At 45.9% G+C, this 23,092-nt stretch overlaps 1 long non-coding RNA gene across 2 annotated transcripts in view; it reads right to left on the bottom strand.

The window, feature by feature from the left end:
* Positions 1-23,092, bottom strand: part of LOC142038514 (uncharacterized) — a 48,485-nt gene that overhangs the window by 9,039 nt on the left and 16,354 nt on the right. Inside the window, exons 1-2 of one of the 2 annotated variants that reach the window (XR_012652584.1) lie at positions 13,294-13,367; positions 4,478-4,667 (exon numbers count right to left, since the gene is read on the bottom strand). This is a non-coding gene — a long non-coding RNA (uncharacterized LOC142038514). Of the gene's footprint in view, positions 1-4,477; positions 4,668-13,293; positions 13,368-23,092 lie in introns of those variants that run through there. The other variant, XR_012652585.1, reaches the window with a different exon arrangement.

Raw genomic sequence — 23,092 nt, 5'->3', positions numbered from 1 at the left:
GATTTTAATTTTTCCCCTTACAATAGAGAACAAGGCTAAAGAGTTTTGCAGGCAGCTTTTCAAAATAAACAGGCAAGGTCATGCTGCTGTGGGGAGGAGGGAAAGAACAAGCTCTGCTTCTCAGAGGCAGGAAATGAGCGCCGGGGGAGCAGGAAGGCCCGCAGTGAGGACAGCAGGTCCCCGCGAGCACCTGAGCCAGGGCCGGGTGCTCCCAGCCCCACGCTCGCTGAATCAGTGCAACGGCGTGTCCCATCAGACCAACAGCTTCAAAGACGGCCTTTGCGGTTCCTTTCTGAAAAGCTTTTTATTAAGAAACAACCAAACCAAACCAAACCCAAAGCAAGGCAAGGCGTACATTTGAAGTTACTTACACATGGCTTTATGTTTTAAAAATCAGCGCAGGAACAACAGTACTGTAAAATATGACCCACTTAGTTACACCTATGCTTCGGTGGACTTTAATCCAACATTGTGTTATATATCTATTTTTTTATACATATATGAGCCGAAACCCTATGTTAATTTCTAGAGGTGATGACTGAGAGGTTAGCGAAGGACAGCAAAAGCAGCCTCCATTTGGATAAATGCTCATCTGAGTGTCAACACTGGTCAAATAGGAAGTTTGCAAAGTAGGCCTAGAGGAATAATTAGAAGAGGTTGACCTCAGTATTAAAACATCCTTCCTTGCATTTTCTCCTTGAAGGGCAGATGATTGCATGCAATCAAGTTGGAGCAAGTAAAAAAAATTACCATTCCAGCAGCTCAAAAGTACCACCCTGATCAGTTTAAAATCCCTGCAGCAGGTGACTGGAGGTGTCCTGTCTGATTACGCACTGAGAACACAAACAATGCCAGTTCACGTGTCCTTGCTGAGGAAGTCAACACTTCCCTACCACCACAGCTAGTTCACGTGTGATGGGCAGGCCATCCTTTCTGCCTGCGGCATAGGCTCTTCTAGGGGGCCCTTATAGCGTAAGATACGGGACTTCCCAAACTGGACAGGGACAGGGTTGGCTTTCTGCTCTCCCCTTGGCTGTGCTCTGGCAGCAATGAATTTGGCATCAGTGCCAAAGCAACGCTCAACATACTGTGCTGCAAGGAGGTGGGATTTCTGGGCACTGAACCAGCTGAAGAGCAAAATCTCCATTCCCAGCTACAACACAATGCAGCAGTTGGGGTCTGTTTCTGGGGAAAGCATCCCCTTGCAGAGGGGAGAGCCCTTCCCAGTGCAGAGTGGCAGCAGCCTGGGGGTGCTTGGTGGGAAGGGGAGATGTCTTTCTCTTACGTAGACTACCACAGCTGTATTAAAACCAGTGAGCAGTTCACTCCAGCTAAGTTGCCCCCAAAGTAATCAAATATCATCTTGCCCTGGTCACGTTTGTTTTGCTTCAGCCTCCTGCTCTTCTCCTGTGTTCTGACAAGGCCAGGGCGAAAAGAGGGAAAACATGTTTTCTGCCTTCTTTTGAACAACAGAGGATTCTGCAATACACTGATCTGTGAGGCAGCAAATACCAGGAATGGCCAGAACAGCGTGAAACCCCTTTGGCCTGCTAAAGCCGGCAAGAACTTTACCGTTGACCCTATTAGTGCCGTATGGGTAAAGCCCAGGGACTGTTTATGCAGTAGTGGGTATTTTATGTCTGAGCAAGGGGTTTAACTATCATTGATCATGCCAGCCATAGCAATGATACTATATTTTTTTCTGTTTAATCAACTAAAAAACTCACCCCTTCCCAAACCATTAAATTTCATCAGAATAAACACTCATTTGGAGTCTATACTTAGTTTTAGAAAGAGGGGGAGGAAGCCATTTCCCTTGACATTTCCTCTATATAACCTTAATACAACGTAATAAAGGTTATGCTGCCGTTGTTACTAAACCTAGCATCGAGATGCTGCTTTTCTAAGAGGTAAAAATCGAGGCATAAATTTTCAAGTCGTATCATCGCTCCGCAGCTTTCCTACAACACCACTGAGCCCTTTCCTAGACAGAAAGGCTAATGAGTCCTTTCAGAGAATGGCACTGCTTTCGGCTCATTTCCACAGAAGCAGAAATAGCAAAGTCAGTGGCAAGGCCAAGTGGGTAAGAAAGGCTCCACATTGCAAAAAGCTGAGTAATCCTGTGAGACATCGAGCTGTTCTGGGTAGGGGCTGCGGGCACGCGGCCCTGGGCAGAAAGGCTTTAGCATCCTGCAAGATCAAGCTGTTGCTACTGAATTCCTCTCTATTGCAATCTGTTAGGGAACAGCTGTGCCAAAGTGGAAAAAATCCCGGAAAGTTATTGAAACATTCTTACTATTAAAGACCTCATGTTTCCACTGCAAATGGATAAAACTCCCAGTGAGATTTCTGGTGTCTTTTAAGGTCAGCGTTTGCGGCATTACAAAATATCAGGCGTTCTGTGATGCTGTACTCATGGATTTTGGGAACATTTTTAAGTAAGACTAGAAAAAATTGCAACTTGCTTGTGATCTACACCACTGCTTGCCCGTAAGCATACGTAATGCTAATTTACTGTCATTCCTGCCGCTTCTCAGTACTGATCTGACCTCCGTTTCCTTGTGTACTTCCCTTCTGACTTTGCCCCAGTTTGATCTAGTGACTGGGGCTACTTTAAAACAATATTCCATTGCCTGCATTTGAAATCCCTAATGAGAGGGCCTGCAGTGACTTTCTATGGGACTGCACAGCACTCTGCTACCTTTGGCTGTCAGGATAAATATTCCATTCTTGTTTAAACTGGCAATCCCAAAATGAAGGGTTTAAAGAGAGGCATCACAGCAACCACTGTGATCTTCCTTCATCTACACCAGTATCCCCACCGAGGTGGGGGGGAAAGGCTGCAGACAGCAGGATTAGCTGTGCTGTCTCTGAACTGTGTTGCTTCTTTTTTTCCATAATCACTAGTATATAATATCCCTCTTGGGAAACAAGCGCTTTTACTAACATAACTGAGGATCGCTTCAAACTGAGAGGGTTTTTCCCCTTTTTCATCGCTCTAGAAATGCACTCTGGATCGACAGATTTTAATATCTCTCTTTGGCGAGAAGAGATCAGACATTAAATGGCATTCCGTGCAAGTGAGGACTCATTACTGTGAAGCTGTTGTTTCTTGCCCAGCCAGTTAATTGAAGCCTATAAAATTTCCATTGTTCAAACCTGGAGTATCTCACAGGGTATGCCTGGACAAGGCAAATCCCAAACCCTCATCCACTGGACTGATACATGGGTTCCCAAACATGCACAGGATGGAAAAGCAAACCAAGACTGTGCCATTTGATCAGGTTCTGTCCAGGGATCTCCAGTGGAGGTTTTAATCCCGTCTGTGGAAGTAAAGACACAGAGGTGAAGTCACTTGCCTTCAGGCATGCAGCAATTTAGTTGCAGAGCTGGAAATAAAACTGAGGAATATGAACATGCTGGACCATGCTATAATCAGCAGATGCTAGTGCTTCCAAGTTCTAATTAAAGAGCTGTCATTACACAAAAAGCATTTGTAGTTTGCAGTGAAACTGATAAAGCTCGATAGTCTGGAGTATTGGACGGGAGGCATATGTTTTTTAAATCTCCCAAAGATGATAATGAACTCTTTTTTCCAGTCTGCCTCAGCCTGTGTAGCTAGCTGATCCCAGCTATGAGGTGTCTCTCTGCTTTAACGAACCCGGGATCCTGCCAGTCCAAATTAAGTCATGTTAAAAAATATATACTTTGCACTACAATTTCCTACCTGAGACTGTTTGTGTGAAAGAAGCTGCACTGTAGCACTCTCCCGAAATAGACAGAATAACCAGTGGGAAAAATAACAAGTCTGGGAGAGAACAGAAGCGGCTGATGTGCTGCAGCCATCATTAACACAGCTGGCAATGTTTAAATGCATGAAAATAGGTGGTAATCCAAATATAAATGAACCAGTTTGATGTCTTGGGCATGCGAGCGCACACACAGACACACATGAATACCCACATTTCACTGCACAGGGAGCTCCCGCTTCCAGCTAACACCGTGCCTAGCACCACTCCAGCAGGCGCTTGGCATTGGATCCAGCCCCAGTGTTAAGGGTTTGATTGCCTTAGTGCTGGAGCAGCTGCTGGATTTACATCCCCAGCTCCGTAAGCCAGGCAGAGGCTCAGCGCTGCTGCTCCTGCTTCTGCTGGGACCTGCCTCACGGGGCCGTGGGGCCGGTGGCAGGGCTGTGCTGCGGCCAGGTGCCAGCCAACACATGTGCAGGCAGTGTGTTTGGGTTGGGGGGAAAGGCGTGCCCAGGGTTGCTCAACACCAATGCCTCCAGCTGAGCGAGGAGCAACAGAAACCGTCTCTCTAGAGTCCTGTCCAGCCCCGCTCCTTCAGACAGACAGCAGCTTAGCACAGGCCGTTGTGGAGGATGAAATGACGGGGCAAGTGTGCTTCTCAATGTTTCCCCCAAAATGAAATACCTCAAAGATTTTCCTACAATCCAATGATTACTTGGGTTTCTTACCTGGTGGGCACATATTGCTGCGAATACCGGGGCAGGGTGTGTGCGTGTCGGTGGTGGTGGTCGTGCAATCACTGCTGGGAGCACAAAGAAGCTTCACCTGCAGCCAAAGACCAGATGAGTTTGTGTGAACTGCATCAAGCCACGAGTGACGGAGAGCTGGTATGTCCCATAGCTTCCAATATCAGTTTTGCTAAGAAAAAAAAAAAGTATCAAAATGAGGCCTTCAGCTGAGCTTGTTTTCAAGTCTTTTTCCCCTGTGTACCCCAGGATCCCAGGTATTACCTTCCTGTCGCCAAAGTCTGCCATGGCACCTGAGCACGGTGCTGGGCTCAGACCCAAACCATGACCCAAGATGAGGACCGCTTTCTGCAAGGCTGTTTGCACGCTGTTATTGTGGGCCCAGAGGATAGCCTAAGGAGGCTGATCCTTTATTTCTATCGCTCCCACCCTATGAATGTTCATGGTTGCTTCTGTTTGCCCCATGCAATGACATCTGGAGGGTAAATGCACAGACCCTTCAATTCTTGAAGCAGCAGTGGCTGCTTTCAGTGAGGGGAAAGACTATGTTAACTCAGGTGGGGGAAAGTGCCTGCTGAAACCTGAAGACGGAACATTTTTACACGTCAAAAAGCAGCCAGGCCACTAAGCCAGATGATAAGCAGAGCTGGCATACAAGTGAACGGCACTGGGCAAAATACAAACCCAAAGGCAGAGAGCTAGGCACCAGGAGCTGGCTGGGGACAAGGCAGGGTGCCCTGAGGAGGTGAGAGGGCTTGGGAAAAGCTCGCTGCGCAACTGCGAGTGCCCAAACGTATGGGGCAACGTCTGCGGCCACGTGCAGGGAGAGAGGGAGCGCCAGGCCCGGCTGGAGCCCCTACCCGGGACCACGTCTCTGCCTGCACACCCCTCTGGAAGAGGCCGTGCCAGGGCAAGGGCAGAGCTGGCAAAGCAGCCCTGTCCCCATGCTCCCTCACGGCAGCAGGCCTGAAGCTGCTGGAAGGGCTCTCCTGCACCCCACCACCCCTCTGGGACAGCAGGCGAGGGGGTAATGGGGGAGCAGCTCCTGCTCCCAGGGAGGACGGGCAGCCCAGCTTAGCGCCGGAGCGCTGCGTCGGCAGCCTTGTTGAGCCTGGACAGGCAGCGCCTCGGCAGGCTGCTGGTCTCGGGGAGCTCGGGCCTGGCGCCCTCCTGGCTGGACGGGGAGGAATTGCTCTGTGCGGGACCCCCTGCCTCCCGAGAGTCTTCCACCAGGGACGACTGGGCCCCTCGTGGCTTGCAACTGCTAAATAAATTCCACTGGCAAGGAGCAACGCCAACGAAGATCCATCCTCCTCACGTCCTCGGCCTGAAAGCGCAGGGCCCTCACACCCTGCTGCCCCGTGGGGGTGAGAAAAGCCGGCAGCAGCTCCCAGGAGTACCCCTCCCGGCCCTGCCCGGCCAGGGAAGATCCCTGCCTCCCCGCTGGGAGTGGGAACAGAGCGTGTTCTCTGTCCTGCACAGGGAGGTTGGAGACAAGAGACCAGACCTTGCTGTTCCAGTTGCTGAACAGGCTGTACTACAGAGGAGCGAGCAACCATTTCCCTTATAATTCACTCTTTCTTGCCTTCTGATTCACGGCCAATATCTCACCTGCATCGGGAGCCTGCCACCGACGGCCGGCACGGCACGGCACCGGCACCAGTTCCCGGGAGGAGGCACAAAAAGCCCCAGGTTTCATGGGCTGAGCTCCTGGGGATCTCTGCCCAGCCTCTGGCAATAGCTGGATAGGGGTGAACAGACCAGGCCCTCGCAGCATGGAGAGGAGAGCTGGGAACCCTTCTGCCACCTTTTCAAACTGAGTCATCTCCACAGAGGCATTGCTTATTTTAATGGTATAAAAGTGAATAATATAAAATGCGAACCAGCAGTGCCACGTTCTGTGGCACTGGTAAACAGGGCTGCCAAATTCTCTCTCTGCAGACGGCTGTCAGAAAATGTCTGCACTTGCAGTCTAGAGCCCAGCAACGTCTCAGCTGCAGAGAAGCCAGCCTCTGTCCTCTACCTCTATTTTTTCCTTATTTGATCAAGTTTGACAAAGGCTGTGCCAGAAGCAGGTTTTAACAGTGACTCAAGTACACGTCAGCTCTACAGAGGTGCAGCACAGGTGTGTAGGCACTGGGGCAGCATTCAGGTCAAAACCAGCAAGCCCCACATCACTGCAAGTTCAGTTACTCACAGCTGAATTCCTTCTACCTCCACCTTACTTAGGATTTTGTTACAGGCACTTCTGGAGCACAAGAAAAGACATCTTAGAAGGGTTTCTCCAAAAGCAAAAACTCATACTGGACTAGAAGTTCAGCCAGTGTTTCAGCAGACCTCTACCAACATTTACCACAAAAAGAGAGAGAGAAAGAGGAAATGCCTTGAAACAACACAACCAGAATTATCTGTAAGGTGCTTGGTGATCAAGGTGGTGTCCTAAGAACAAGGGGCCAGGTGCATAAAAGTCTCTAGGAGGTAAAGGGGAGAAAAAACACCCAACCAAAAAGGATTCCTAGGCGCAGTTGAGGTCTTCAGCAAAAAATAGCAGATGAGATAAATGCTTGTGTCATTGCTCTTCAGACAGCAAATCAGGGCAGGTTTCTGGAAATGTGAAAGAAAAGCCAATTCTGCTGCAGTGCCTGAGAGGTGAGGCATGGGGTCTTTGCCCTCTGGGACAGTTGGCTCCTGTGACTTTGCTCTGTTCGCAGAAGCCAGAGGCAGCCAGTTGGCAGGTCAGAGTATTCTCTGGAAAGCAGCAAGGTACTTGCCACAGCGCCTTGCAATGTGCATGCCATTAGTGCGTCATTACGAACAACGGAGTTGAGAGTTATATAAGTTTCTATTCCCAATTAGATCTATCATAGTGGCTATTCGATCTATACTTGGTCAGAAATCATCTTTGAACTGCTAGTTCCAGGGCTTTTTCTGACTCAAAATTGACCATAAACATGTATATAGTCGGGTTGCAGCCACTGGATTTCTCATAGACTCTGTTGTGGACCTCAGCTGCATCACTGCCTGCTACAGCCGCTGGCAAGGTGGCACAAACCTTTGTACTTTCATTACGCACAAGAGTAGCACTGTACACATGTACTGTGAACAAGTCAAGGCTACCTGTGGGGAAGTTCATGCTTGGCAAAGAGAATTATGAATTTGATTCTAGCAGCACTAAACAAATTGTTTGCCTAATCAGATGAGGCGGTCACACAAGTTACCAAAGGATGCAAAAGGAGAAGTTCCTGGCCTATACCCTAACCAGGATTCTTCAGGGTATGTTGTTGACATGTGTTTCAGTCCTGACGGGGTGAAAACCAGGTACTATATTTAAGTTGGCAAGCCATGTGCTATGCATGGAGAGCACAGACAGACCCAGTCCTCCTGCTCCTGCCTTCCCAAGCACAGCTCACTCGGGACAGGGCAGGACTGCAGGACCTCTAACACCTTGCACGCCTTCTGCATGACCAAAAGCGGAATATCTACACAGTCTGCGCTCCAAAAAAGGCACTCAGAAAGGAAAGGACTTTTTCCTCTGCCCACTCAGAAATGAAGAAATCAAGTGAGAAATCCTGACTCAAGTAAAACAAGCAGGACTTTGCCACTGATTTCAACAGGCCCAGCTTTTCACCCTGAGAGTCTGCTCTGCTGTTGAGTAAGGAGATAAGCTGCCAGCAGCAACAGTCTGGCCTCGGAAATCTGGAGGGGTTTGTTGGCTGATTGCAGAAGCAGCAAATGCACAGCTCACCCACAGTGCAGATGTAACTTGCATGCCTCCCGCTTTCAGAAAAGCTGAGGGCTCCGCGTTGTTTATTGTGCAATAGGAAGACATTAATAATCATGCCTGACAATGTTTAAGAATGGAGATAAAATTCTCTATTATCATGGATTATCAGTTTGTCAAAGGGGATGCTGGCAGACAGAAGCTTTACTGGGATGAGGCTTGCATTTCAATGAGCGATCTGCACAGAAAGCTTTCAGCTCCTCCACACATCAGATCCAGGCAGAAGCAGAACTGTGCTGAAGCATGCTTCCAAGATGCCCTGCAGTGCTCAGAGAGGTCTGACTCCAGCCAGGTCACGGTCAAGGCTGTCAAGACTAGAAATTAGAGACTGCCTTAACTGCAGAAGAAGCTGCGCTGCAGGGTGAGTAATCAGGGTTTTAGAAAAGCACGCTGAAAATGACCATATTTCCTGCTATTTATAAAATGCCGCAAAAGCACAAACTGGAGGCACTGGCATAATGCTTAAACCTCAGCACTCCCTCAGACCCGAGGTGCTCAGATCCTCTCATGAAGAGAATGGTAGAAGCACTCAATCCAGCCACCTTGAAAGGACTTTAGGGGCTTTGCTGGGAGCTGGAGCCAACCCCAAGCGTCCAGGTAAAGACAGAGAGCAAACGCATAGGTGAGCAGTCTCCCCTTGTGAGGACTGCACTGAGCCCCACAGACAAACCTTGCTGCAAGCGTGCTGCTGGCTGTCTAAACCAGTGGCAATTACAAGGGAACCCAGAGTGGTAGTTCTGTCCCTCCCGACCTCTTGCCAACACCATCCTTCTTCTCCCGTCACACTGCTCTAGCCCACAGCCAGCCTACGAGGCAGGTAAAGGACCTTCTTCAGCTTGCCAGACAAGCCTAATGAAGGGCCCTTCTTTTAGCAGTAATTTCCTTGCTGTTCATTAGTCTTGCATGATGCCTGGGAGTGGAATACTCTGAATTAGGTGCTTTTGAAGAGGCAGTAGTACCAGTATGAAACTTTGCACAGATCTGAACTTAAAACCAATGCTCAGCATGAAAAAGAGATTATGACCCCTTCACATTTCAAATCTCTTTCTGCTAGCACAGGACCTAGAAAGATCCCTCCTTCCTCATCTCCCTTTAAAAAAATACTCAGGTTTCCCTGAAATACTGCGGCTGTCTCTTTGCCAAGCTACCAAGTGTCTTGAGACTCACGATGGAGTCTCAAGAGCTGATAAAGCTGCCTGTGTGTGCGGTTGAAGAGGCTCTGGGAGATGAAGGGCAAGTCACATGCCTGCTTTGGGCCTTATTGCTACCATCCACAAGACTTGCACGAGAGACAACGTTGATTGCATAAATTCTCATGGCCCCGAGGAGCTCAGTGCAGGAGCCTGCTGACAGCAAAATCAAATTCTTCTTGTATACAGCACCAACCCTCTGCCACGCTTTAAAACAGGCCTGAAAATGCCAGCAGCCACACTGATACAGTCACAAGACAAAACACCGGCTGCTCTCTGTTTGCTCTCCAAGATGCAGCCACCAGGCTTGTGCGGCTATACATGCAGGGAGCATCTGCTGTGTGTGCAGGGAGTGCCATCGACTTGGGCACACGCACACACACACACTCCTCATGTACGCACATGCTCACCAGCTACAGCCTTACACCGTAAACACAAGCTGCTGCTCAAGTGCAATGCTTGGCTGAGCTCCCTTCCACCTCTACAGCACTCAAGTAATTCAGAAACAAGCAGATTGCTGGGATAAAAGCAACCAGCCATTATTTCTTCTGCTGCAGACCTGCTCCCGCAGGTTCATACCTAACATTTGCATAGTGTTCTTTCCCATAGGGCCCCCATGTGTGATGAAGACATGCATGCAAGGAGGGAAGCATCGTTATCCCCGTTTCTCAGGTAAAGGAACTCAGTGCTTTGCACATACTGTGAAGATGGGATTCCCTGCAGCAGAAAGGCAGGAGTCCAGCCCCAAGCTGTTCCTGCCTCACGCCAACTCTTCTCACTGCAGATTCAGCCCATTTCTTCTTGTGCAATCCACCACGGACCTGGGGCGCAGGTCCTTTTGTATGGCCCTCACTTTCACACTTGAAGCCTGTTCTCTCTCTCTTTAATTCTTTGTAGTTTTGGCTGGATAACCCTTATTTCAGTTGTGCCATACAGAATATGGGGCAGGGGAGTAGTGCTGCTGTTACTTTTGCCGGGGTTTGCCACTATTATTTTTGCTGCTTTTATCTAGTGTGATCTGCCACTTTCTGGCACGCAAACCCCAGAGCCAGAATTTCAGCTGTAGCTGTGCCTCTGCTGAACATGGCTGGAGAATCACTTGTCCAGGTCTTAACGGCTACACTGCTGTTTATCTGCGCCAGTGTGGCAGTCCCCTTGCATAGTCCCCTGCTATGTAATGCAGAAGTACAGTTTCACTGCATCTAGGCAAGGCAAAGGCAGTCAGGAACTTGGGGAGGCAAGTGCAAGGGGCGCTCCCTGATTGTATCCCCATTTCTCTCTGTGTCCGTTTCTACATGGCAGGGGAAGAGGAGGTTTGAAAAGCATTTCCCTTTGCAAGCCACAGGGTCCTGAAAGCCCCCCAGCAAGCACAGCCCCAACACAGTTGCCTGCACCGAACAAAGGGCTGCAATGGCTGCGGCTGTAAACAATGTTCGGAGGCAGCAGAGCCGGCTTGCATTTGACAGACAAAACCTTAATAGACTAAGCACGCAGCGTGGGTTGACACAGCTGCCACTCTCTCGCTGTCTCTCTGCTCTCCACAAAAATGCACAGTTTGTGCTTTGCTGCCCAGGGCCTCGGCTGAGCCGCCCCAGAGCAAAGGGTCGAGGTTTAACCTGCCCCTCTCCACCTCCCCTCACTGCCCAGGGGCAGGGCTTGCCCTCCCCAGTTAACACTGATCATCAGCACTGGTTCGACACCACTGGTACACAGCCAGGCTTCACAGATGGCCGTGGAGTGGAGATTTCAATACAAGAAACAGTTGAAACAACAAAAACCCTGCCGAGGCTGATTCAGCTCGTGAGCCTGCATCCCATTAAGCAAGTCATTTTTTCCAGTTTTTCGGTGCAGGAACGGCGTGGTCGGGTACGGCTGGCCGCACTGAATCACCTCTTCCAGCCAGGCTGCTGGCAGCCGACTTACTCCAAACTGGACCAAAGTTGCTCCTTCTACACTAGGAAACAAGGCCTTGTGACAAGGACTTCCAGCCAATTTTATACTGAAGCCACACTGGCAGTCCAGCGTGTTACATCCACTAGCAGCCCTCTCAAGAGCGTGCTACTGCATTTTGAGAGGGATTCTGGCCGATGGAGACCTGCCCAATGCAAAAAGGAGGGAGTTTTTTAACGTCCCCAGCTGGCACCTCCCAACGTCTCGCAGGCACCGCGCATGGTCTGGAAAACAACGGAGGGTGCTGTGATGCTTTGTGGGGTACGAGGGACAGCACAGCTCCTGAGGAGCTGAAAGGAGGCAGACACCAGCTGCGGCTCTTGCACACAGATCATAACAATCCAGAGCCAGGGCAGACAAATTAAAACCACCTTTCCCTCCTTTGTATCATGTCCTGGACTTACTCACACTGTCTCGCAGACAACTTCACACAAATCTTGTCCCTTTGAGACATCCTAACTCAGAGTACTAAAAAATTCTCAAAACCTGGTAAAACCTACAACTCTACAACTGTTTTCTCCTTGATCACTGCTGGTTTTTTTGCTGTTGATGAAGTGATGCAGTCTCTAGACAGGATGTGGTTTGTGCCATTCTGCATGTCATCCACACAAGATGCTAGACTGAAACAGTCATCAGCTGGGAGATTTCAAGCAGGACTTTGAAAAAAAAAAAAAAAAAAAAAGAAAATTTTTAAGGTGGGTAGATATCCCCAGGGACTCACAAAGATCCCATAGTAAATTGGGAATTAAATTGCCATCCAAAAGGATAGGTGATAGGAACTGAATGTAGCTGCATCTCTCAGGGGTTGGCTGCCTTTGAAAACACATCCTTTAATCATTTAGCTCAAGCCACAGTTGCTTTTAATTTAGCTTGGGAGGCTGTAAATCAAGGAACAGCTCGTAATTACTACTGACATATATACTGCTTTCTAAAGTAAGACACACTGAATTGTGAGTTTTAGTAACAATAGGATAAATATTAACTGGCTAACCATTTTGCAATTGTTAAGCAAAGTCTAGAGATATGGGAGTTTGCTTAACAAAACAGTTCAGAGGAGTTTGCTGTAGTCCTGGACATACTTTCAAGTAAAAGTCATAACCAGCTTGCGCTGGAATCACATGAAGATGACAATGGCAGAATTACCAAACTGTTTGAAGATTTGACCTCTGGAGCAGACTGATGAATGGCTTTGGATTGAAAATGAAGGCTCTTGTCCACTGTGCAAACACCTACTTGTTGGAAACATGAGGAGTCATGTAACTGATAACGCCAAATCTGATAGAGATCATGGAGCTGATCCAGAGGCACGGACACATGCAGGATCCTTTCTGTGCTCTGACACAGTTACAAGTGTTGACCATGAAGCTTTGGATGACCCTTGGGTGTTTCACCAACTCCTAACCTTTAGAGAAGCACAAAACATCCAGTTCATTTTCATGGGGCTCAGCCTCTATACCTAGAGATTTCTGCTGCTTTTTTTTCTATTTTGTTTTACTTTTGACAGTTATCAAAAGAAGATACTTATTTAACAGTATGAAGCAATGAGCACCCACGTAATGAATGTTACAGGCATTTCTGTACTGCTTACAGGCAGAGTTTCCCCAAAAGCACCATCAAGAGCCCGGTGCTGCACTCATGTACACATGTTCACTTGTCGTTGCCTTCCCTGGCAACTGTGCAGTACCCATGCCATGGCAAAAAATTGGCCTTAGCTCCTCATTAAACACTGTGTTCGTCTGCGTTTTGTTTTTGCCAGACTACAATGTTTTGAATTTGGATGAACGAGTATCGCATTACAGGATAGTGTCTGATCTAGATAATCTGAAGCCAAAGCAGCACTAATCTTGCACCGAATCCATGTCAACACGCTTACTCACGTCTCCTGGGTTAGGGAATGAAGCACTTTCCCTTCAGCCTGAGGTTGGACCAAAAATACCGAAGAGACGCTGGCAGAAACTGTAATTATAAATGAAGACATCATGAAACCAGCCTTGCATAAAACCAAGATCGTGCTCCAGCCTTGAGCTGGCTGCTGTGTTAGAATTACTGAGTCAAACAAGTACAAAATTTATCAGTATCACTGGGAGACTTTACCGTTCTTTCATACCCCTACCACAAACCATTATAATGAAGCTATAAAGTGTTACAGTAAAATAAATCTTGGCAAACCATACACATCCAGGATTTTTTACTTAAGGAAATTTAAAACTTGGTTTTACCAGTTTCCTGGTACAGGATAGGATGTTTTTAGCCCACATAAAAATGCACATTTTCATTAGCTATGAACTACATAATATTTAAACACTGACATAAAAACTGAATCACCTCAGATATTTTTCTTCCTTTGGGCTAAGTATATATTTTGGAGACAGTCCATTGGCTATCCGGTAAACAGTATACTTCACAAAATGACCCGTTTCCTCCCCGTGTGGCCAGACCATTTAAAGGAGATGTTCATTCGCTTCCTGTAAGTAATGCTTGTAGAAGAATTTTCCACTGTGAAGCAGAAAAGGCCTTGCCTCTGTGTAAGCACTGCTCAGCAGTAACTAAAACATCCCTGTGTTATCAACACTGTTTCCAGCACAAATCCAAAACACAGCCCCATACAAGCTACTGTGAAGAAAATAACTCCATCCCAGCTAAAACCAGCACAAGCAGCTCAAGAGCCAGCAAACAGCCCTGGATCTCTGTGCAAAACCTGCAGAGCGGAGCAAGTCAGGGAGAGCGCACACCGAAGCAGTGGAGATGGGAAAGCTGGAATGGCAGCGCCTGCCCAGCACCAGCTGGATAGATTTTGCGTGACAGGAGGCAGTAGGAACAGTGTAACGAAAAGGTGTTAAGAGAATCACATTTTTTTCTTAAAGCCCAAAGGCGCCAGACTATATAATTGCAGAGTACCTCCTATAGCAGCAGGCTTTGAGAGCTGAATCCCCAAAATATGCAGTCTCTGGTGCCCAGTGCTGTTACGCCAGGCAAACTCTCGCTCCTGCTGCCCTCTCCTCCTAGCAGTCCTCTCAAGTCCTGTTTACTCTGTGGGGCCATTTGCACCCATTAGTTTCTGCAGGGTTAGGTTCACATTAAAGAAACCCTGCCTCCCAAATCCTCCCAGCTTTCAAGTGTTACAATACGAACAAGCGAGGACTTCCAGCGCAAGAGCAAAGGCTATGGTGTTAACAGCACTCTTTAAGAAGAAGAGAACCACCGTAGTGGGTCAGACTGGATCAGACCAACAGTTAATCTAGCCTAAACCTGTTTCTGACACTGGCCCATATGGGACATCAAGGAAAGAGCAGGAGAAGAGGATGAAATCGGGAAGAATTCAGTGGCAGGTTTCATCATTCCCTTGGAGATGTTGGAGAAGACCAGGACTGGACCACAGACAAAGGTGCACGACAGAAGAATGCTATCTGTGGAGCTAGTAAAATCCTCTATTTTCACCTCACCTGTACCCAACACTCTTTTTGTCAGAGAGAGCAAGGCACCTGCAGCTCACTTTCCTTGTCTTTTTGAGGCATAACTTGCCTCAAAGCACCAGTGTGTTTGGGAGGTACCCAACCTACTGAGAATGCATTTGCACATTTTGCAAAAGTGCAAAATGGCTGACATACCAAATGTATCAGATTTAATACCTGTAGCCTGTCTCTGCCAGAAAGGTACAAGAGGTCCAAAGCAGCCAGAAAACACTGAAACCCGGGTAAGCACTTGCACACCCTGGATTTCCAGACATCCAAGAATCCCAACAAATGTGCAAAATGTCCGGCTTCCCCTCAGATAAAACTTGTAGGTGGAAGAAAGGACACGTCTAGACAGAAGTCTCCTGCTTAGAGTGGGGATGGAATCTTGTTATTAGACCTAACTGAAAAATGCCCGGCAGACATTGAACTATATGACTTCATAGCTCTCTTCCCATTTGTGGGAATGTTTTGTCAAAATGATTAAATGACCCAAGACTTCATGCCAATCCGAGGTACTGGGAAGAGTGACGAGTGGGTGCTATTGTGAGAAAGCTTAGCAGCACTGTGAAATCCCACAGTACTCCCGAAATGCAGATGGTGTTCAACCAAGGACACCACACCTTGTCTTAAGACTCTTCAGAATGCTTTCTTCTGTCCCCGAGAATGCTCTTTGTCTGCCACGGCAGCTGGTTTTCTTCCATGAGCTGATCTCATGCAAGCTATAGCCTCACTGTGGGTTGTGGTGGTGGTCAAACATGATGAAGAACAGCCACAGCAATCTCTCATCGTGATCTTACTGGCATTTGGGTGAAGATCTCCATACCAGTTCAGCTAGTGGCTGATGGCTATACTAAACAGTAACACGGCTTCTAGAGTCACTGATGTGAGAAGGAGCTGGTAGGTACTTTTTACAACATTTTGAGGAGACGAATGCTGACTATTAAGGTCAAACTTTTCTGAAGAAACATAATGTAAATAAAGATAAGCGGTCATATAATAAAAGACAAGAAAGCAGCAGTCTTAAAAACTACTTGTATTCAACTGTAGCCACTGTTAACATCAGAGCTCTTTTGCAGCTTTGTTGTCTCAAACCCAGAGAGGTAAACAGTATGTTGTGCTATAGCTGTTTGTTCTTTAGGACAAGCATGGGATATTATATTTTCATTTAAAGATATAATTTTCAGTGCTTATGGGGTGTTACTTACTTACAAGGAGAAAGCATCCATAGTAAAGAAAGCCGTATGTTACAAATAATAAATAAAGGAAATAAAGCTGAAGTGTTAGCAAAGACTTGCATTACTACAAGGACTTAAATCTTGAAGTCATTTCTGAAAGACTCTTAGAAGCATGCATACAGACAAATGCATCTGATAATTCAGGAATCCTGTTCTTGGACTGTTTCATTAGGTTTGGCTCCTAACCCCTCTGCACTGCCTTTTCCAAGTATAATTTTTTCTATGTAAAGTATCTTCTGAGCAGCATCCTTCTAGACTTCTTTAAAAATAAGTTTGAAGTAACTATTCAAAGCCTCTGAAAGATGTATGCTTTTGGAGATAATCCAGCTTTTTCGTCATCACAGGAGCAGTTATAGTCAAAAGAAAATAAAAACAGAGCCTATCAATGTCTGATTTAGGTAAGAATTAATCAACCTCACATTCACTGCACAGATGAGTTTTATCATTTCTTTTATTTGGACCATTGTTGCCTAGCTTATTCACTCATATTGCCTTCTGGAAGAAGACTGATCTGGAATATTTTTACAAAAATGCAGTGTTTACACAGCACTTCTTGATATGGTCTTTGAACCCACAGAATCCAGCTGGATCTCTGCTGTCTGCGACATTTGCCATGCGTGGTTTTAGAGACTAACATCAATAAAAGTAACCTGCAGTTCTCAGCATCTCGCATGGCCCTAGCTGAGTTGAAGGGCTTTGTCAGCTGGCATAGCTTCAAAGCACTGTTAGAACAACTTCATACCAAAACAAGCTAATTACCACAGTCTGGATCCAAGATGGGCTCTCATATATTATTATATTGTCAAGGAAAAAACTGTGGCATCCCTAAAGATCTGAAGAAATTCCCAAACTAATCACTGTTGTATACACCCAGTTACATAGCAGAACATTAAAACACCATGATAATACAAAGCTGGGGGAAAAAAAAAAAGAGTTTAAAAAAAGAAAACCAATAAATATCTAACATTATGAAAATTCATTATAAGGGATCAAAAGCAGCTTTAAATTTGACGCCACTTCACTGTCCTCCCACATGCCCACCAAGCACGAGCAGCCCCTTCACTGCCAGCCATTGTCCCAGACCCCACCCACCAACATTTTTATATGCCCATCTTGAAATAGCCTCCTGTTGCATCAGATGCAAAAGCTACACTACCAACCACACAGAAATCACAGCCCTCCCTATTGCAGTCTACATCCCTCCAGAAGAAATGGCAGCAAGAGCTGGAGAGCCTCATCTACCTGCACCACTTGCCATTGACTGCCACATCTCTTGGCTTCCCACCCCCCTACTCTTCACCAGGTAAGGCTCACGAAGCACACTGCAAGAGACACATTTCCCAAAAATACATAGGCTCCGCAGTAAAGGTAGTTACAAACATATCTCATGTAACACATTTTCAGATGAGGGAAGCGATAGGAAGGCATAGCTCAGATTATTTGTGAAAAATTATGAACTTCCAGATCAGAGCTTTCTATTTGTTCTTAAGCTTCAACCCAGAACTGCCTCTCTCTCTGGATCACATTTCTATTTGTTTTTCTTGGTAGTAACTGATACCTACTTGTAGGCTGACTTTAGTATTCAGTAAGAACAACACATTTATGTTTTTCACCAGAAAAAAACCCCATCGTTCACAAAGTCTCAGTTTAACCAATCTGATTGATAGCTGTGAAGCATTTCAATGGTTTTAAGACTGCCTCATACTGCTAGCCACATCTTGAAGCCAAAGCCAATGTTGCTTCCACAGAGGACGGGAGTGTAAGACTGGAGAACCCTCTGCGATCATTTACCTTGATTTCCCCAGGCCACAGGACTTGCTTCACAGTTTCAGTTTGAAGGTTCAAACTTGCATGTCTGTTTATCTCTAACACTTAAATTGTAACTAGGTTTTACAGCAGGTGCCCCCACTCTGAGGATGGGTGGAATCAGAAGGTCCAGGCTGGCTTGGTAAGCTATCTAAAGGCTCTCCGTGGATAGCTTTACATTTAAAACAACACAAATATCACTGGATCTCTCTTACCTGCTCTCTGAGCAAAAAGGAGTGTCTGATCCTGACATTTGGGTAGTTTTATAATGGGCAAAGAGACCTTATGGTTGAGATTCCACCCTCATGGTCAAATATCTTACACGAAAGGGCGCTGCTGGGGGGACAGCTAATAGGATCCCTGGCCAAGTTCATAAGGCATTTTGTATTCTTTGCATGCAGAGATCAAGGGTCTCATGCTCTGCAACTCCCTTTGTCCCACAGCCAGGGCTTTGCTGAGGGAACATAATGCCAGCTATAGCTATCAAATGTAGTATTTGGCCCAAGATAGTTCCCTTTAGGGAGAGTTATTTGCCACAGCACATGGCAAACAGCACTGGGGGAAGACAAAATCTCTCCCATTTATTCTGACTTCAGCCCTGATCATCCACAATCAAGAATCAAACTGGAGTTGGCAGTTTGGTTGATGACACATAGCTCCAGTTAAAGCACATCGGTTCTCTGCAGGGCTATTAAAAAAAATCCTATACAAACAGAAGTAAAAAAACCCCCACCACCATGTCTAACCAGCAAACAAATCAGACAGGAACTGGGTTTCCTCACCAGGGCACAGACATCTATCATCAGAAAATACCAACTTCTTAATCAGCTATTTGACCATGCAGGGTTTTTTATTTCACTGGAGAGAAAAGATTCAGGACATTTTCAAGTCTCCTGGTGCGTTTCTGTAAGAAGCAGGACATCCTGCCTGCTTTGTATTTCTGTTTCCCTTTGTTTGCTTCGGGTTACGAAGACTAGCATTGCCAGTAGATTATTTGCAATGCTGACTAAAGATGATCACTGTAGGGACACCGAGAGAAAAAGGATCCTCTGCAGCTGTCAACAGCCATAACATAACCACTCTGGAGTTATTACATCTTTCAGCATAAGTAGAGCGCAGCAGGAACGCTGCTTGTTCTAACAGACCATGTCCACGGGTAATTATTTATAAAATATGTGGTAGTTCAAGCAGGGGACTGAAGACTCCACGAATTCATTGAATGTTGTTGAAAATCATCTTACCAACTCTTAAGTCTTCTGCATTTGAGCAGAGACAAACATTACTACAAAGGACTTATTCTAATGAAATTATTTATGCAACTGTCTTATTTTATGGCCATTAACTTTCATAAAATTAATACATACACAATTTTAATCCGTGGAATCCAGGCTCATAAATCCAATGGGATCCACTCATTGAGAGCAAAGAGGAAGTTTAAAACTTACATTAATAAGCAGATGATGAAGCAGCAGTGCTCTAGGCCCCAACCACTCTATGTGAGAAGAAATATGGAAATCCACTGTTCTTGCCCTTGAATTGCCTCTAAATGTCTCTGTCTTCCTCTGTTCAGTAACTTTTCTATCCAGGTTTACTCCCAAGTGAAATAGATCTAAGTACACCTCCTATTAAAATGAGGCAGGAGTGAAACTGGTAAAAATTACTCTCTTCCCTTTTTTTAAAAAAAAATATTTTCAGGTCACCCTTCAAAGCAATAAAGTAACTCTGTGAGAATTTAATTTTACTTTAAAACTTAAAATCAGTGAGTGGACTTATTTACTAGAAACATGCAAAGTCCTGTTTCCCTGCATGCTAAAGGAACGCAGTAGCAGCAGTTGGGTTCTTTGCACCAATTTTCTTCCTGGGATTTACCAATTAACCCCAGAACTTCTCTCTTTTTTTGGGGGAAGTTAATTCAAATTGAGGAATACTACAATTTTAAAGTGAAATAGCTGTTTTTGATGAATGCTACAGAGACTGCTGTTCTAGAGCAAAAATCCCTTTGGAAATACATTAAGCTAACCCACAATAAAAAAACACTCAACCTAGAATATGTTTATAAAACAAGTTAATCAGAAATAGTTTTAGTGGGACAGCCATTCCAGAATAACTCTTTGAACTCCTGCTACAGCTGTGATTACTTTTCTGCCCCCTCTCTCTTTTCTCTGTTGCTCTGTCTCCTTCAAGCATACACAATGCATGCATAAACAAATCCTTTCCACCAATATGCCCTGATTTTCACGTGGTGATGTGTGTTAGGTAGAGGGATCAACTGCTGCTTTGTACAGGACTTAACTGTTTCTGACAACCTTCTTAATGGGCAATGCCATCCAGCCCAGCAGGGTTTCTCTGGAGCCCCAGCAGCAGCAGTGTCCCAGCTTTAACAGAAGGAAACAGAGATATCAGAAACTCAGTTTAGATAAAGTGACACAACAAATTGACGTCAAACAGGATTAGCACCTTCGTATCTTGGTTCCTTGGTAAATACTTTAATTCAGCAAGTTATTTGCCTTGATTCCTGTCCCTCTGAAGATATGAATTCATTTTTGCTTTCAAATCAACTTTCATGAGAGATATTGAAGCACTTGGGGATAATTCATGACGAAATTAATTTAACACAGTGTAAACCCTGAATAGTAGCATACGTACATACCAGAATACAGAATGAGGACCCTAACATTAATCTGCTAGTATCTGAAAGCACCAGCAACACCAAACCCTAGCTCAGCGCATCTTAAGATCGGACACATCCAGCTGGACAGACAGCACATGGTTGACTAAGAACTTCCATACAACCAGCCTTAGAAGAGTTGAGTGCTGAAGCCATGGAGCCAGGTCATCTTGCAGAGGCTGGAGAGAAAAATGCTGCCCAGACTTGATGACCCAGAACTGTCCGGGGGGAGGCCAGTAGTGCTACAGACACACAGATTTCTTCTTGCTTTTTCAATTTCATTCACAAGGTTAAGGTTGCTTGTTGCTCATATTTACTATAAGAATATTGTCCAAGCACTCCCTACCCAAGTGGCAAAACATTATTCTGTGCATCTCAATTCATCCTTATTAGGAAGAAGCTGGAACAAGTTTCTTATGTAAGGAACTTCCATTGCTACTGTCTTTCACAGAAAATGGGGCAAATTTATTTTTGCTTTTAAAAACAAACAAACAAAACCCCAAACAAACAGAAAAAAAACCCACAACCCCAGCCTAAAAACAAAGCAATACCAAAATGAAAAATTTGCTTTGAATCACCTAGAGCACACCAGGTAATCCCCAGAATTTCCTTGATTAGAGAGTATAGTCATGGATTTGCATAGAGACACACAAAAGGGACGCAAGCTAGGAAGAAACACTCCCTCTTGAATGAATACCAACTCTTGATGCATGTCATATGAACTGTGAGATACAAATGGATCTCAAAAGACTGTGGGCCCATCTGCAAGCTATTTACCCTGCGGAGGCAGTGACTTGCAGCAGCATTTGTTCTTTTGCTGGGAGAAGAACAACTCACAGTACAACCATGTAATAACCCTGTGTTATAATCCTTCAAAACAAACTCCCAAAACCCCACCGAACTAGGACTTGCAATGAAAATGCCTTCATCTCACCTGTGCATGCCAGAGCAGGCTGGGGTGCAGGCAGGACACTGCCGAGTTACACCATGGTGCCCTGGTGGGGTAAGGCTTGCTGCTGGGAGGAACTCTGAATGCTCCAGCTGCTTTCACATCGCAAATACATCACCAGAGCCCAAGGAAAGTGCTGGACAATGGGATATTAATTTGCATCCTGACATGCTGCAGCCAAGCAAGGGACTAGGAGGGCAGTGAAAGCAACCAGAAGGAAGAGTTGCTCAAGGATGACTTGGAGATGTTAAGACTTGAAAGTCCGGAGGGAGCCTCACCACCAAGTGGCTGTCTGCACAGGGAATGCACCCGAGGAGAAACTGAGAAAGCCTGGGAGTTAACGAGCTACAGGGGTAAGGCAGAGAACCGAAACAAACCGCCTCCAACAGAACTTGGTCAGCCCAGCTAGAGCTCAGAGGAAGCTAAGTTTTAGCTTTAGACTAAGATTTACCTTGCTTTTTCTCCCACGTTTCTGAGTCTACAGAAAGCTTACCCCATTGCACTGTGTTATTTCTTCATAAAGTGTTTAATACAGTTTAGCTTGTCTGAAAGCAAGGAAGAAGACCAGTCTCATTAATTCAAACAACAGCGAAGGCTCATGCAAGACCACATCACATCAGCGTTTCTCTGTTCAACGCTCTCATAAAACTCGGGAAAGTCATGTTGACTTTAACAGCCACATGCATTTCTCTTGGTTGTAGCTGTATCAGGTTGCTACACGCCACAGGAGAGTGAGGTAGGAGGCAATGTGATGCTTGGTGTCACATTGTACTGCAGTTCAAAGGAAGTCAGCTTCTGTACAGGAGAAAGCAATTAGCTGGGAACAATGGGTATGTCCCGTAGTGGCAGTCTGGGGTGGGAGCGCTGGGCTGGATCCAGCCGTGGCTGGGAGGGCTGACCGAGTAGGCTAACGGTTGGCTAACTAGGACAGGAAAAATAAACTGCGTTATTTTATAGCTTTACCTCTCACGGTGTCTAAATAATAGGTCTAACTCATTTAAGTTTTCTGCTTAAACACAGTTAAAATTAGAAAAAAGCCAATTGAAACAGCTACCAGAAGAAAACACAGTGAATGAATCAGAGTTGCTAGACGATATTCGCAGGCACCAATATAACTGGATGCAAAGGCAACTGCAAGAGCAGTAATCTCAAAATAGCAAAGTTTTACAGGACATGATGCTCTAGGGCTCACTTACACTTCTGACACCTCTCACTAAAGCACAGCTGCTGGGGTTACAGTAGGCATTTACCTGCAACATCATCAGGTCTTACCACAGACTAAGTGTATACTGTGTTGAACGTCATGTTGTCCTGATGAACTGGAGTGCTGTCTTACCTGAACTAACCAGCACAGAGCTGGTCAAGGTATGCCTGACATACTTAACTGCCAGACTTTAAATCTGCTGACCTACCAGAATACTAGTCTTTTTATTTCTTTTGCCTGTCCAGACACGTTACAAGTGACTTGCTGCATTTCATACCACTCCAGATGGGGCTGTAACAGCAAAAGAAGGAACTTAGTAATACCTGGGACCAAAGACTACTCTGTAATCTCAGTGCAAT

The sequence above is a fragment of the Buteo buteo genome, chromosome 13 (genome assembly GCF_964188355.1).
Source record: "Buteo buteo chromosome 13, bButBut1.hap1.1, whole genome shotgun sequence".
Classification (NCBI taxonomy): Eukaryota; Metazoa; Chordata; class Aves; order Accipitriformes; family Accipitridae; genus Buteo; species Buteo buteo.
Note: the sequence above shows the minus strand (reverse complement) of the source record. Positions and strands in the feature narration are given on the sequence as shown.